At 34.3% G+C, this 14,901-nt stretch overlaps 1 long non-coding RNA gene across 1 annotated transcript in view; it reads left to right on the plus strand.

Annotated features, from left to right (window-relative positions):
* LOC107707634 (uncharacterized) overlaps window positions 1-9,058 on the plus strand; it is a 12,550-nt gene extending 3,492 nt beyond the window's left edge. The window contains exons 2-3 of the long non-coding RNA XR_001636277.1: window positions 5,867-5,930; window positions 8,910-9,058. This is a non-coding gene — a long non-coding RNA (uncharacterized LOC107707634). The remainder of the gene's footprint in view (window positions 1-5,866; window positions 5,931-8,909) is intronic.
* The last annotated feature ends 5,843 nt before the right edge of the window (window positions 9,059-14,901 follow it).

Below are 14,901 nucleotides of genomic sequence, written 5' to 3' on the forward strand. Positions count from 1 at the left end.
ACTGAAATAAATGAACTTTTCCACGACATTCTAATTTATTGAGATGCACCTGTATATGCTCTATTCATTCTTTTTTTAGAAACCTCGCACTTTTCTACTAAATTTTAAACGTTGTAAAATTTTAAACAAATTAAGGGCGGTCCACTGCTGCACACGTGCCACAATATCGATACAGGTCCAGCTGTATCGATACTCGTATCGTCAAATCTCTGTGACGATACATCGTCGTATCGATATTTTGAACACAGCACTAATACTTACCATACAAGCCATACAATCAGCATGTTTCTTTGGAAGTTATTTACATGACATATTTATGTGCAAGAGAGCTGACAATGTTTCACATTGATTTCTCTGTATGTTATTTGTAAGTTTTACTGTCATAGACGTCAGACTCGGGATGACGCTTGTTGGGAAGCAGATGGGAATCATGGGAGGTGAGCTTTTTTCCCCATGACACTCATTCACAAATCAATATTGATTTCGTTATTTATGCATTGCCCATGAGCATGAATATTGATGTATGCGCTCTTACATATACTGCATGTACAGGCCTGAAACGTGAACAGGTCAGTGTTAGTGTTAAACTAAAACTATTAAATCTTTTTTTAAATTGAAATGAATTAATACATAAAATATTTTAAATTAAATAATAAAAAATTCATTAAACAGTAATTAATATGAAACAATTATATTAGATGAAAAACTTAAAATAAAAAAACATGAAAATGAGAAATGTTGCTTTGGCAACTAACTAAAATAAATTTAAGTTGACGTACTAAAATTAAAACCGAAATAAATATAAAGCTAAAAAGACATTAAAAACCTAATTAAAATGACACTTAAAAAAAACTAATAAAAAGCACATTAAAAACAAAAACTTAAAAAATTCAAATAAAAACTGAAAATATAAAAATAAAAGCTAATTATCAAAATATTAATAAATACTATAATAGTTTATAAATAAATAGCACTAAAATAAAATAGCACTGGAACATATGCATCGAGCTATAACATATCTATGCATCATCGATATTTTGTTCTGAATTGTGTTGCATTCTCAGTATTGTCTGAAGGGGTGCTATAATGAGCTTTAGTGTAAACTGTCTTCTAGTATCTGTTGTTTTTTGCACATGCAAGTCAACTGCTGATATGTCAACTTGCCTAACCATTGTTTTGTTGTCGGGAGCAGATATTGGAACTGTTAGTCAGTTTTCTGACATATTGGCTGTGATAAAGCTTGTTGTGTGTTTGTTTATTGTATTTCAGGATGCGAGTGTGTCTTTGACCCTCTCCCCACTGCTCCAGATCCATGCTGGTGTCCATTTACTGTTTCTAAAGCTGTTTGGGATGTTGTCTTTACTTTGCACCCGTGCTGCCAATATAGCTTCAAATCCCCTTCCCCCCGGTTCCCTACAATCCTTGAAGGCCTATCCAGAATCCAGTTCAGACCTAGTAGCACAATAGTGACAGGTCATTTAACATAATCCCTAACCACTGACAGAAACAAATTTTTCCATTATGGGACAATTCAATGCAATTAGAATAATAATACTATAATACCAGTCAAATGAAATCAATATCAACAAAATCCATCTTTGCACTAAAAGTGGCAAGGAATCTGCATCTGAAGTGGCATTCAGATGTATTTGGACAGTTTAAAGGGGTGGTTCATTGCGATTTCACTTTTTTAACGTTAGTTAGTGTGTAATGTTGTTGTTTGAGCATAAACAATATCTGCAAAGGTATGAAGCTGAAAGTTCAATGCAAACGGAGATATCGTCTTTTAAAATTCTGGCAGTTTAATGCCTACAAAAATGGCTGGTAGGGACTACAACGAGTTACTTCCTGGGTTCATGACATCACAAACCCAGATAAACCCCGCCCTCAGGAAAAGGGAATAAAGGTAAATTATGTGAAAAATAATGCTTTTTTAAAAAAAACGAAGAATTAACATATGTTAGACTGTACCCCATAAACACAATCAAGCCTAGAAAAAAAACACTGAACCACCCCTTTTAATGCTGCTAAAAGATGCCAAAATGCACTTACACTAAAGTTAAAATTGCATAAATAATGCTATAAAAAAGTTTGTTTTTATTAATATAAAATAGATTGCTTATAGAACTATGAAATGACACTTTAAATACGATACCAAAACCTGTCAGTAGGTGGCGGCAAATCACTGTCTTAATAAGCGAGTCATTTATTCATTCAACCAATTCGACTCATTCTGAAATGAAGCAAGTGGCCATCTTTAAGAATGGCTTATTGAATCATTGCTTATAAATCATCTCTAGTTAACTACATTTCTCGGCTAGTATCATCGCTATTTTATAATATTTCATGATAATATCCAAGGCTAAGTCATGTGTCTGTTTTTTTTTTCCCCAGAATTTGGAAAAAAATTTATTAAAAATGAATTCATGAATGAATTACTCTTAATAAATCCATTATTTTCCAATGTATTGGTCAAACCTGGGGCGTTTCCTAAAAGCAACTGTGGTCGCAAGTTCCGTCGTTAGCAGTGGAGTTCAATGGAACTAACGACCATAGTTAGCTAATGATGCTTTTGGGAAACACACCCCTGTTTCGCAGTTAAATCTTAAAGGGACAGTTCTCACCTCAATGTCGTTCCAAACCCGTAAGATCTTCGTTCATCTTCGGAACACAAATGAAGATATTTTTGATGAAATCCAAGAGCTTTCTGACACTCCATAGACAGCAACGCAACTGAAATGTTCCCAGACCCAGAAACGTAGCAAGGACATCGGTAAAACAGTCCATGTGACATCAGTGGTTCAACCATAATTTTACGAAGCTATGAGAATACTTTTTGTGTGCAAAGAAAACAAAAATAACAATTTCATTCAGCAATTCTTCTCCTCCAAATCATGTATTCCGCCATTATGATTGGATGAGAAGAATTGTTGAATAAAGTTGTTTTTTTTGTTGCGTTGCTGTCTATGGAGTGTCAGAAAGCTCTCGGATTTCATCAAAAATATCTTAATTTGTTTTCCGAAGATGAACGAAGGTCTTACGGGTTTTGAACGACATGAGGGTGAGTAATTAATGACATAATTTTCATTTTGGGGTGAACTATCCCTTTAAATGTTCACGATTTGAGCCGAAACCGTTTGTTTTTCAGTTCAAATCGAGTCTGAATCATTTCAAGATTCAGTCTGAAACATTTGTATAGTTCACTCATGAACTGAATCGTTTCAACTATTTTCTCACTCATAATGAGTAAGTCATTGATTGATTGATTGATTGATTGATTGATTCAGCTAATTCATTCAAAACAGCTGATCGAAGTGTCTTCATTGACTCATCCGGTTCGTTCGAATGAATCATTCAGGAACGAAACACAATGTTTGGCAAAACAGAGCAAAACACTCTATATTGACAACAACTACGCCAGGCTATGTCCCATAATATTAACTTGAACATAACATTAACATTTTTATTCATTTATTATTCATTTACCATTGTATAAAGTTTAAAATAGATCTTAAAAGGAGGGCAAATGATCGTCCGGCTATAAATCCCGCATCGTTAGACGGACATGGTATTTAAAAACCGTACGGATAGCCGGTCTAGACAGGATTAAAAGAAGACTTTTTCATGTTTATATACACTATACTTGGCAGTGCCTGGTACTAGACACCATTAAACAGAGGGAAGATCTCAACTATCTGCCTCTATTTTCACCTAGCGTGATCTGCTGAGGGTCAAACATTCCCTCCTGTCCAGCCTGTCAGCAACAAGTCATTACAAACAGAGTTCGCCGTTCTAGGCAGGATTAAAAGACTTTTTCATGTTTAGGCTATATACGCCATGCTTGGCAGTGCCTGGTACTAGACACCATTAAACAGAGGGAAGATCTCAACTATCTGCCTCTATTTTCACCTAGCGTGATCTGCTGAGGGTCAAACATTCCCTCCTGTCCAGCCTGTCAGCAACAAGTCATTACAAACAGAGTTCATCATGAAATTCCTCTGGACTTGAGCTCCCATGTCACTCTTTCTGGTGCGAGGTACCAGCCTGCGTCTATTTGAATACTTGTGATGCTTTGATATGAAAATCACCTCGGGATGTTTATTCAGAAAGTTAGAAGACAGTTCACAGATCACTCTTTTGGCTGATATGCTCATCAGAAATCAGCATAATTAGCTATTTATGTGCAGGTGTTCACACACCCTGTGTGTGTTTAGAGGGTCTCTGAAAGGCCTCAGGTGACAGCAGTCTGTTGTTTGACTTGTAGACAGATTAGATTGAGATAACAGGTATTTTTTTCAATGTGGCTTATATGATTGCCATTGAGCTCTTAAGTGTGTGTGGTGTTTTTCTCCTCAGGGTAACTGACCCTGAAGTAACACACACACAGCTCAAGTTTATCTGTTCAGATGCGGCTCATTTTACGTGATTAACCCTTAGATTCCCAATGCGTTGATTATCTTTTTCTCAGATTTTTTCTTACAACATAAATAAGAATAGTCTTACTGTACATCAAGTGTGACTTCAGAAGCCAGTGAATTATTTAAAAACATATTTAATCATAACTAACTACCACAAGGATGTAAACAAGCTTGTTTTAGACCTTATATAGCAACTGTCAACATATGTTTCTCCATTACATTAACTCATCAAATGAATTTAACAAATTTCAACTTCATTTTTTAAGTTATATGAGATGATATGAGTCAGTTTAATATAATGTAAGTTGAATGACTTGTACAGCCAGTTTGGTTAAAAATTTAAGGCAGCAATTGAACTTAAGTTTTTAATTTGAAGTGGAAATGTGGCTTAAAATTTCGAATTGGTTCACTATTGAGTCTGAATCCATTTGCAGTTCAGTTCCGAATCATTGGGATAGTTTGCTCATGCATTGATCTGTTTTCTCACTCATACTTTTGCTTACAATTAACTGAAGCCAAACCTTCAATGAAGAAGATCTTTAAGTTTTGTTTTTCTGGCTTTGTACCACTAGCATGCTGCTTCAAGTTGTCATTTCAAAAGTATTTTCTTGCCAAACTATCCTTTTGTAAATTTAAAGTATTATTTTGCAAGAGGTTTTAAAGTGGGTATGTGGTGGTTAAGACAGCTGGTTCTCATGATTCTCTGATTTCCATATAGACTATTGCCTAAGGTGTAAAAAAAAAAAAGTGTAATTAATTTCCAAATGATGAAAAACCCAAAGCCTCATTTCTGTACAGGAAATTGGTTGCAAGTAATGAAATCTTACTCGGACTGCTAAAGAATGTACAAAACCTTACAAATAGGCTGCACTCAATCTATGTTTATAATCAAATCTTTTTAAAAAGCTGGGAAAATGAAGCCATTAAAAAGCCATTAAGATAAAATTGTTGTAGTTAATTTATAATATTATCTTTTTTTAATCAATTTAATTTGTATACTTTTTTTCCACTTTGAAGCTTACAATATGCATAAATTGTCATGCTAAATAAATGAAACCATTAGTGTAATAAGAACACTAGTTTGTGGTCAGTATGATATTTTTTTTTTTTTTAGAAATTAGAAGAAATTAGTACATTTTATTAATCAAGGATGTAAGAAATTGATCAAAAGTGACAGTATAAGCTTTTATATTGTTACAAAATATTTCTGTTTCAAATAAATTCTGTTTCTATTCATAAAATAATCCTAAGAAATGAATCTGCAAATCATAATTCCATGTAAATATGCATTGTCCTGGGTGTGATTTTTCAAAATGACGTTTCTGAAAAGTTGACGAAGTTATGCTGCCTACCTTTTTGTATGTAGTTTCATTTGTGATGTCAAAAAATACTGCCTACCTAGGCAGCTCACTAACTTCAGTTATACGGCTGATGTGTGTCTCATACAGGGCAAATGGACCTTTTGAAGAGCATCTGCAGGAGTCAGTCACCTATAGCTGCCACAGATGGAAGGTAAAATCTCATTCATCATGGCTCAAATGGCACCGCCACTCCATAATGCAATCATAAACGTGTTCTGATCGTGATAAAGCGTGGTACAGAAGTTTGTTTGAAGCTCTGCGCTGTGGCGGAGGGACGTACGACTGTGTCACGCTGGCCAGGGTTAAATACAGAACAGCTCGCCCCAAAAACTGTGGGCGAGGTCACACCCCAGCGAGTCTTTGATGCGTCTTCTCTCATTGGAGCGCTACAGACGCCGTGAGTGCAAGCAGGGATACACATGTGCACACAAACAAACACAGATGGTCTTTCCCATGGAAAACATATGGACTTTTTCCAGCTCTTGGAGCTAAACGGGCTAATTTCCCCAATCTCCTGTCCATCTGATTTAACCTTCCCAGAAGTACCTGATCCCTTGGAGAAATACCCTTAAAGCCCAGCGTGACCGACCCTAGACTGTGGGAACGGCACTGTTGACTCTTCCCCCATAAAAACGGCTCACAATTACAGAGAGAAGGACAAGCAGACGTAAATTAGATGGAAATCCAGCTGGCCATCACTGCGCAGTGCTTTATAATCAAGCTCATCAGACTCTGGGTGGGTGATAGCACTTATTTGCTTTTTGATCCAATACCAAGTATAATGAAGACCAATACAGCTGTGGATAGATAGATAGACAGATAGATAGATAGATAGATAGATAAATCTATTCTGATGAAATAAATGTTTTTGCATGAAAAACATCCAATACAATATCCAAAAACTGCGGTCAATAATACTTTTATTTAAAGAAATTAACATTTTTATTCATAGAAGTTTGCATTAAATATATTAAGTGGCAATTAATACTTTTATAATATTACAAAAGATTTCTATTTCAAATAAATGCTGTTCTTTTGAACTTTCTATTCATCAAAGAATCCTGAAAAGTAAAATTTATCACAGTTTCCACAAAAATATTGAGCAGCACAACTGTTTTCAACATTGATAATAATCAGAAATGTTTCTCAGCATATTAGAATGATTTCTGAAGATCATGTGACACTGAAGACTGGAGTAGGCCTAATGATGCTGAAAATTCAGCTTTGATCAGAGAAATAAATTATATTTCAACATATATTCACATAAAAAATAGTTATTTAAAATTGTTATAATAAATCACAATATTACGGTTTTTACTGTATTTTTGATCAAATAAATTCAGCCTTGGTGAGCAGAAGAGACTTATTTCAAAGACATTAAAAATATATTGCTGATTGATTTGAATGGAAGTGTAGCAATAGTTCAAGTTAAATCACCATCCTTACAGATGAAACATTTGCACATATGCTTTAAGGGGGTAAAAAATTAAATCTGATATGAAGTAGTCTGGAAAAGATGAAGGCATGACTTTTGAAATAATGTGTTCATGGTTCAGTAAAGGTATAGTGCATTGAACATGGACTAAACATGGCACAGCTGTTGGCCTGATGTTCCTCCTGGTTTGCTACAGTGTAATTCGACCACTTCACTGGAGTCTCTAAATCTCCACAGATGGAAAACGCTCAGTTGCAGACCTGCGCATTCATATGCCTGGTTGCAGAAACCACTGCTTTTTTTTTTTACAATCAAGTATATTGATTTACACAAAACATGGAACACAGTAATGTGATGGATTTATTTGTAACGGAATCAGCTTGTTGATTTGCATGCAGCACTTATACACAAACTTTAACTAGATCGCAGTGGGTCACTTGTACAGAGACGTTAAGCGTCACATTACTCCTGAGGCCTTTTAACCTCCCCATAACATCAAAGTCTGGCTTTCCTCGCGTCCAGATTTGCACCGCTCGAAACTCTTTAAACTTATGCCGATACCATTACTGCTTTTGTTGGTCCTTCTGGTGTTTGTGCCTCTGCAGTATGTTGTAAATGTGTATAAAATAAAGTAAATGTGAAATAAAAAAATGTGAAATAAAATATTTCTTTAAGAAGCCATTGGTTATATATTTAAATAAACATATTGTTCATGTTTTATATAAAAAAAAATAATAATTTTGCTACATTAAATCAGAGGGCTAAATATGACATGCAAAATAAATAAATAAATAAAATAAACTTTTTATTCACATATTTTATTTGGCATATTGTCCAAAAATTGAGAGTTGCAAAACTTAGAATAGAAAAAAACAACAACTATAATAATTAATTATAAATAGGGATGTAACGATTAACCGCGAGCCGGTCGAAAGTCAATTCAAATATGTGACGATTCAAATCGGTTGAGATGCCAAACATATCGTGATACATTTGGAGTAGGAGTTTATATGAATGTATCTCTGAGGAGAACTGACTGTCTTTAGAAAAGTTTACGTGGTATTTTCTTTTCATCAAAAAAATACTCATGCTGCATCTTTGTTTGGATCATGATTCAAATCCAGTGGTTGCCTCTAATTTGAAATGGAAAGAGCACAGACAAAGCCTTAGTTTGTTCATATTAAGAGATTTCTTTTATTTAACGTACTTGTTTGATTTGGAGTTTGTTTTAAAATTTCCATTTAGTTTTGTTATATTTCAATTTCACAAAGAAACATGTAGCAATAGCCTAATAAAACGACACCTTTTCATTTACTGTATGTCTTCAATCTCATTTTGTAAAAAAAAAATCGTGAGAAAATCGAATCGTGAAACCAAAGCGCGAATCGAATCGAATATATTGAATCGTGAGTTGAGTGAATCATTACATCCCTAATTATAAATAAATAAATTATCTTATCATCATCATCTAATTTTTTTACATATTGTCCAAAAATATGATATAGGGAACCATAAAACATAAAATATACGAACTTTTGTCAGGTTTCTCCTGTGATTTTCCACCAACCACTTTCTGACCTTCAGTCTCAGGTCTGTCCTGATGTCAGGAGGTCATTAAAAAGAGCCGTAATTCACATGCCATGTTCCCACAGAGCAGCGTCAGGAGCCTCTCTCTCTCTCTCTCTGACCCCACAGAAGTGAGGTTACGCCTCAGAGACTGAAGTGAAAAGGCCTGTCCTCTGATTTATGACCTTCTGCTGCCATCGGATCTTCTCCTGCACCCGGACGCTTTTTGTGAAGCACCGAAACAGACCCTCTCAGAAACCCCCAAGAGTTTTAGGTTTCCAAAGCCCATCGAAGTAAGTCATGAAGCTTTCGCACACGCGCAAAGATTGCTATGATATTAGGAACTCATTTTTATACTAATATTTTATACTGGTATTTTTAATGTCAAGATTTTACATTAAAATTCACCAGTGTTACAGTAAATGATATTTAATTTAAAATAAATGCTGTTCTTTTGAACTTTTTACTCAAAATGTATCACGGTTTCCACAGAAATATAAAGCAGCACAACTGCTTTCAACATCGAAAATAATAAAAAATGTCTTTTGAGCAGCAAATCAGCATATTAGAATGATTTCTGAAGATCATGTGACACTGAAGACTGGAGTAATGATGCTGAAAATACAGCTTTGATCACAGCAATCAATTACATTTTAAAAATATATTTACACTTATTTGGAATATTTCTATTTTTACTCTATTTTTAATCAAATAAATGCAGCCTTGGTGAGCAGAAGAGATTTTCAAAAACATTTAAAAAATCGTATGAACCCTAAACTTTGAAATAGTAGTATAAAAATAAAGCATTATCATTTATTAAGGTCTTAAATCTATGGAAAGTCAGTATTAGATTGTGATGCATTGTGAAAGTCATTATTATATTGTAATATTAAAAAATAAATGTCACTCTTGGTTCCCGTCTAAGGATGTTTTTTTCTATAAAACATCTATTTTTAGGCTTAGACTGTTTCTTTTGCAGGTGCATGTCTATATTTCTTCCTGTTGCAGTTGTGTTTAGGGTAGGTTTTTTCTCCCCCAGCCTTCCTGCAACACCATTATCATGCATTATTTTCATCTGAATTATTTTAGGTCTCCTCCATCCCGCCTGTTTATGCCGACGGAGGGACAGATCATTCTGACTCATGCACGGCTCTGGCATATCGGTGCTGCTGGGCCAGTAGAATTAGGCCAGATTTGCCACACTTCACCACCCCGATGCACATTCCCTCACGGTGCACGAGGGCGATTGTGAACAGAGCCTCATTATACCACTGTAGCACAATGAGAGTGGAAATCTTGGCACGCTTTGTCTTTACAAACCCAGCAGGCTTTTCGGACAGAGTTCAGATGTGTGTAGTGCTCTTTGTCTGCTAAATGCGCCTCAGATTGTATAATTGTGCCTTTACGGTGCTTACAAGACCACCCACAACACCCCGCATCAGACGCAAACCTAAACTTACCCAGAACGTCAGCACTGCTCTTTTGCTGTTTCCTTCAGGAAATGCTAATCTATATTTCCCTCTACTTTAGTTCTTTTCTTCTGCTTTTAAACAACATTATACCTCTTTACACTTCATCAGGAAGTTGCCTATGAGCATATTTTAGCAAAACAAGCTGTGTGAAGTTGCAAGATAAACTATGTGTGTTAATATATAATTATTTCATTTTCTTGATTAATATTAAAGTAAAAATAGATTTTTTTTTAGCAATTGCATATGAACGCTTAAAATTTAGTTCTGTAGAAGCCACAAGTCAGTGATGCAATGTGTTTATATTTTAATATTTTGCAATAAACATCAAATATATTGTTACTTATACACAATGATATTCAATAGTTTTTATACTGTACTAAAATTTATGATTTTATTCCATCGTTTGCAATGCTTTATGGAATATGTAGTTCATTTACTCATAAAAATATGAATATATATTAGGGTTATTATAGTTAACTAGCACCTTTGTTACTTGAAATAAACTAAAATAAAATATACAAAACTTAAACCTATTTTATTTTTAGCCAGTTGGCAAGGAAACATTTCTAATTAAAAAAAAAAAAAAAAAAGATTACTGTTGCAGAGAGTTTTTTTAATTATTATTATCTACTTTTATATATGCACATTCCAGTCTCTAGAAAGCAGGGTTGAGTCAATCTGTTGTGCCTAGATTTGTGAATCCTGACATCGCTGACATCACACTTAGAGATAAAGTTGGGTCAGACCGAGACAAGGTTTGCAAACATGATCTGTGGGCCCGTCCGCCCCGGAGCAGCTGTGGGAGGAGAGGAGCTGTTTGATAAGCAAACGTGTGGAAAAAACTACGCACAGGACCGAAAACAGGAGGTCACAGCAGGCCACAGCCTTTGAACGTCAGGAAGAGAACTGCTGTTTCATTCACATATGTGTCTAAAGAGAGGAAGAGGGTAACCTGAGCAGCCCGGCAAAATAGGATCACCAGTTCTTCACACTGTAATATAGTCAAATATTATTACAATTTAAAATAACTGTTTTCTATGTGAATATATAGTAAAATGAATAGAAAGTTCAAGAACAGCATTTATTTAAAATAGAACTCTTTTGTGAAATGATGTCTTTGCTGTCATTTTTGATCACTTTGATGTGTCCTTGCTGAATAAAAATATACATTTCTTCTAAAAAAAAATACTGACCTCAAACTTTTGAATGATGTTGTACTTCTGATACTGTTAAATAGTAAGGATTGTGAGGTTCTTTTATACTCATTAATTTAGCATAACTTGTACGTATCATTAGCTTTAAATTGAATAAAAAAAAAATATGATTGTGTAAGTTAAAATTAGTAATTATCTTCTATAATTATTGTTTAAAAATCTTTAGATTATATATATAAATTTCTACATACCTTTTTCCATCACTCTTTCTTGATTAAAAAGTTTAAAAGAACAGCATGCATTTAAAATACAAATGTCTTTTGACACCCAAAATGACACTTTTAATCAATTTAATGTGTCCATGCAAAATAAAAGTATTAATTTTCATTTTCTGGACTTAATGCACAGTCTACTGGTGTATTTTTCCAAATAATAATAAAATAAGTAAGTAATAATAATACAACTTTTGTCTTAAGAAAAATTATCTAAAAGTTGACCCATCTCAGAAATGACTTTTCCTCTCTTATTTTCTGAACCCGTCCCTTCCAAACACCTGAATGCATTCTGTATGTAATGTCTGCTTTTGACCAATCAAATCCCGTTTGATAAACTCAAGTCCCACTCTCCAGTTTTCACACTGAATATACTGTTTCACTCAGAAATGTTTATAACTGTTTTTCATGTGGATGAGGTGCATTGGTGTGTTTGACTGAAGTGCTTTCCATGTTGTGTGCATGCTTTCAGAATAACAGGCCCTTGAGCTTCAGTGAGAAATGAGCTGCGTGTTGAAATGAGACAAGAAAATGGCAGGATTTCACTGCACGGAGACTCAGCCAGCAATCAGATGAGGAGCTGTTCAAAAGTATGTTGTTATGTTGTTTCCCATTATGCACAAAATTTATTTAGCAATCGAGTTGTGTGTGTTTTCTAACAACATTGAAAGAAATCAGAGACTGACTAGTGTGTAATCATCAGCTCTGTGCTGGCATGCAGCGCTCACTTCAGAGTATTTTGATTTATAGCATTACACAGTTGGACCATGCAATCATTTTTATTTCCAATGACATCATCTATAGTGTTTCCACACCTTCAACACTTATCTGGTTTGGGAAATATGACACATCTGAGCAGTTGGCAATGATTACTGGTGAGAATTTATTTATATAGAAAGAGGAATTTCCAGTGATTTATTTGAATACAAATACAGTAAAAACAGAAATATTGTGAAATATTATTACAATTTAAAATCGCTGTTTTCTATGTGAATATCTGTTAAAATGTAATTTATTCCTGTGATGCGCAGCTGAATTTTCAGCAACATTACTCCAGTCTTCAGTGTCACATGATCTTCAGAAATCATTCTGATATGCCGATTTGCTGTTCAAGAAACTTTTTTGATTATTATCATTGTTGAAAACAGTTGTGCTGCTTCATATTTTTGTGGAAACTGTGATACATTTTATTTTTCAGGATACTTTGATGAATAGAATGTTCAGAAGAACAGTAATTATTTGAATTAGAAATCTTTTGTAACATTATAAATGTCTTTACTGTCACGTTTTATTAATTGTATGTGTCCTTGCTGAATAAAAGTATTATTTTTTTAAACCTATTTCAAACTTTTGAATGTATCATGGTTATTATATTTTATTTATTATATAAAATATTAAGCAGCAAACACAGTTTTCTTTGCATACACTCAAAAACATACAGCTATGATTATATTGACACAAAACACAAATGCATACAGTTGTTCAGAAATAGGATTTTATTAGGACTTTCTCTGTAATAGATCTCTTTGGGTTGAAATCTAAATTCTTCTTTGTAGAAACATATACAGATAGAACGTAAACATGCAAGAGAGATATTTTGGGTGCTCTGGAAGACTGAATGCATCTTGAACGTTGGGGATGAAAAAGTTTGAAAGGAAAGATCACAGTTGTTTCTCTGCAGGCTGCAGTATGACCTGTGCATGCCGCAGCGGACCTTTGCTTCATTTATCAGTGGTATCATAGAGCCTGATTAATGCCTCTGACCGGGGGATTCATTACGACAAAGGAGAATCAGTGTCTGACTGATGCATTCAGACAAGAGGAGCTTTCAAAGGTCTCCTTCAATATGAAAACACATCAGCGTCTCCCACACTGTCTCTCGCTGTTACGTCTTTCTCTACTTTGCTAAACGCCGTACTTTTGTGAGTTAAACACAGAAACAGCATGATCAAGTGCGTACTGAAGAATGCTTCGCCACAGGAACTGTCATTTGCATTGAGGACAAATTATCCAAAAACCATAATTTATTATCACAGTAATCAAAGCAACACCCATAGATGCAGTTTCACAAATGTGGTAATGAAATTGAGCAATTTGCATGTTGTAGGTATTGGTAAAAGACAGTTGGGGGCAAATTAATGGTTGTTCCAAACCCTAGTGAGCGGCTACCAAGAGTACTGGTTTATCAAAGACTGATTCTTAAAATGTTACCTTTGGTCCCCTTCAGAAATTAATATTCACTGTTTAGAGCTAAATTGCAATGCCTTGTACAATAGAGTTTTGGCCCAAATCAGATTTGCACATCATGCATCCTTTACGAAAAAGGCAATTCTAAAATGCACAGGGAAAAAAGAATCAAAGATGGGTTGTTTATAAATATATTCAGTGTTGGGGAGTTACTAGTTACATGGAAAGAAATTACGTAAATTAATTACAAAAGAAATGTAACCTGTTGCTGAGAAAAAAAATTGTAATTCAATTACAGTTACTTATGAAAATGCGATTACAAAGCGAGTTACATATGAATATTTTCACACACATACAGATTTGATTGATTTCTTTCCCAAAATGCATTGACTGCTCTAAAATATGAGACACCAATGCTTCAGGAGTTTAGGAAACGGAATAGGACACATGCTTATTTTGATAAGCATTAGTTTTATTTCCTATTTGGGTTTATGTATATGCTTTATTTTTTTTAAGATGAACTGTTTTTCCAAGGCATTGTTAGATTCTAGTGTCTCCTGTCATAGCTATGCAAAGATTTGATTTCAAAAACAGTTTCAGCTATTAAACGGTTTCTTGTTATGATTTTAAATCGGCGAACCTCAGCGAACTCAAGTCGGATTTTGTGGTGGCTGTGCTTTAAAATTAAATGATCATCATCTTAATTCTGGTGAAGAAGGATTTTGACAGTCTGACAGTAATCAGTGTTGAGTACTACTGTAAGGTTAACCCTGCCTGCTTTAAATGTTTCAAAATGATTAACAGTTGAAAACATTCGTTAGAAATTTTGAAAAGTACTCAAAGTAATCAGTTACATTACTTTAATAAAGTAATTGAAATAGTTGCACTACTTAATACATTTAGCATAGGGTAACTTGTAATCTGTAACCTATTACATTTCCAAAGTAACCTTCCCAACACTGAATATATTTTGTTCTGTACTGTAAAAAATATTAATAAAAACATGCAGTTTAACCCAGTATTTCCCAAGTTATTA

This window comes from Sinocyclocheilus rhinocerous, unplaced genomic scaffold (assembly GCF_001515625.1).
Source record: "Sinocyclocheilus rhinocerous isolate Xijiao unplaced genomic scaffold, SAMN03320098_v1.1 scaffold235, whole genome shotgun sequence".
Lineage (NCBI taxonomy): Eukaryota > Metazoa > Chordata > Actinopteri > Cypriniformes > Cyprinidae > Sinocyclocheilus > Sinocyclocheilus rhinocerous.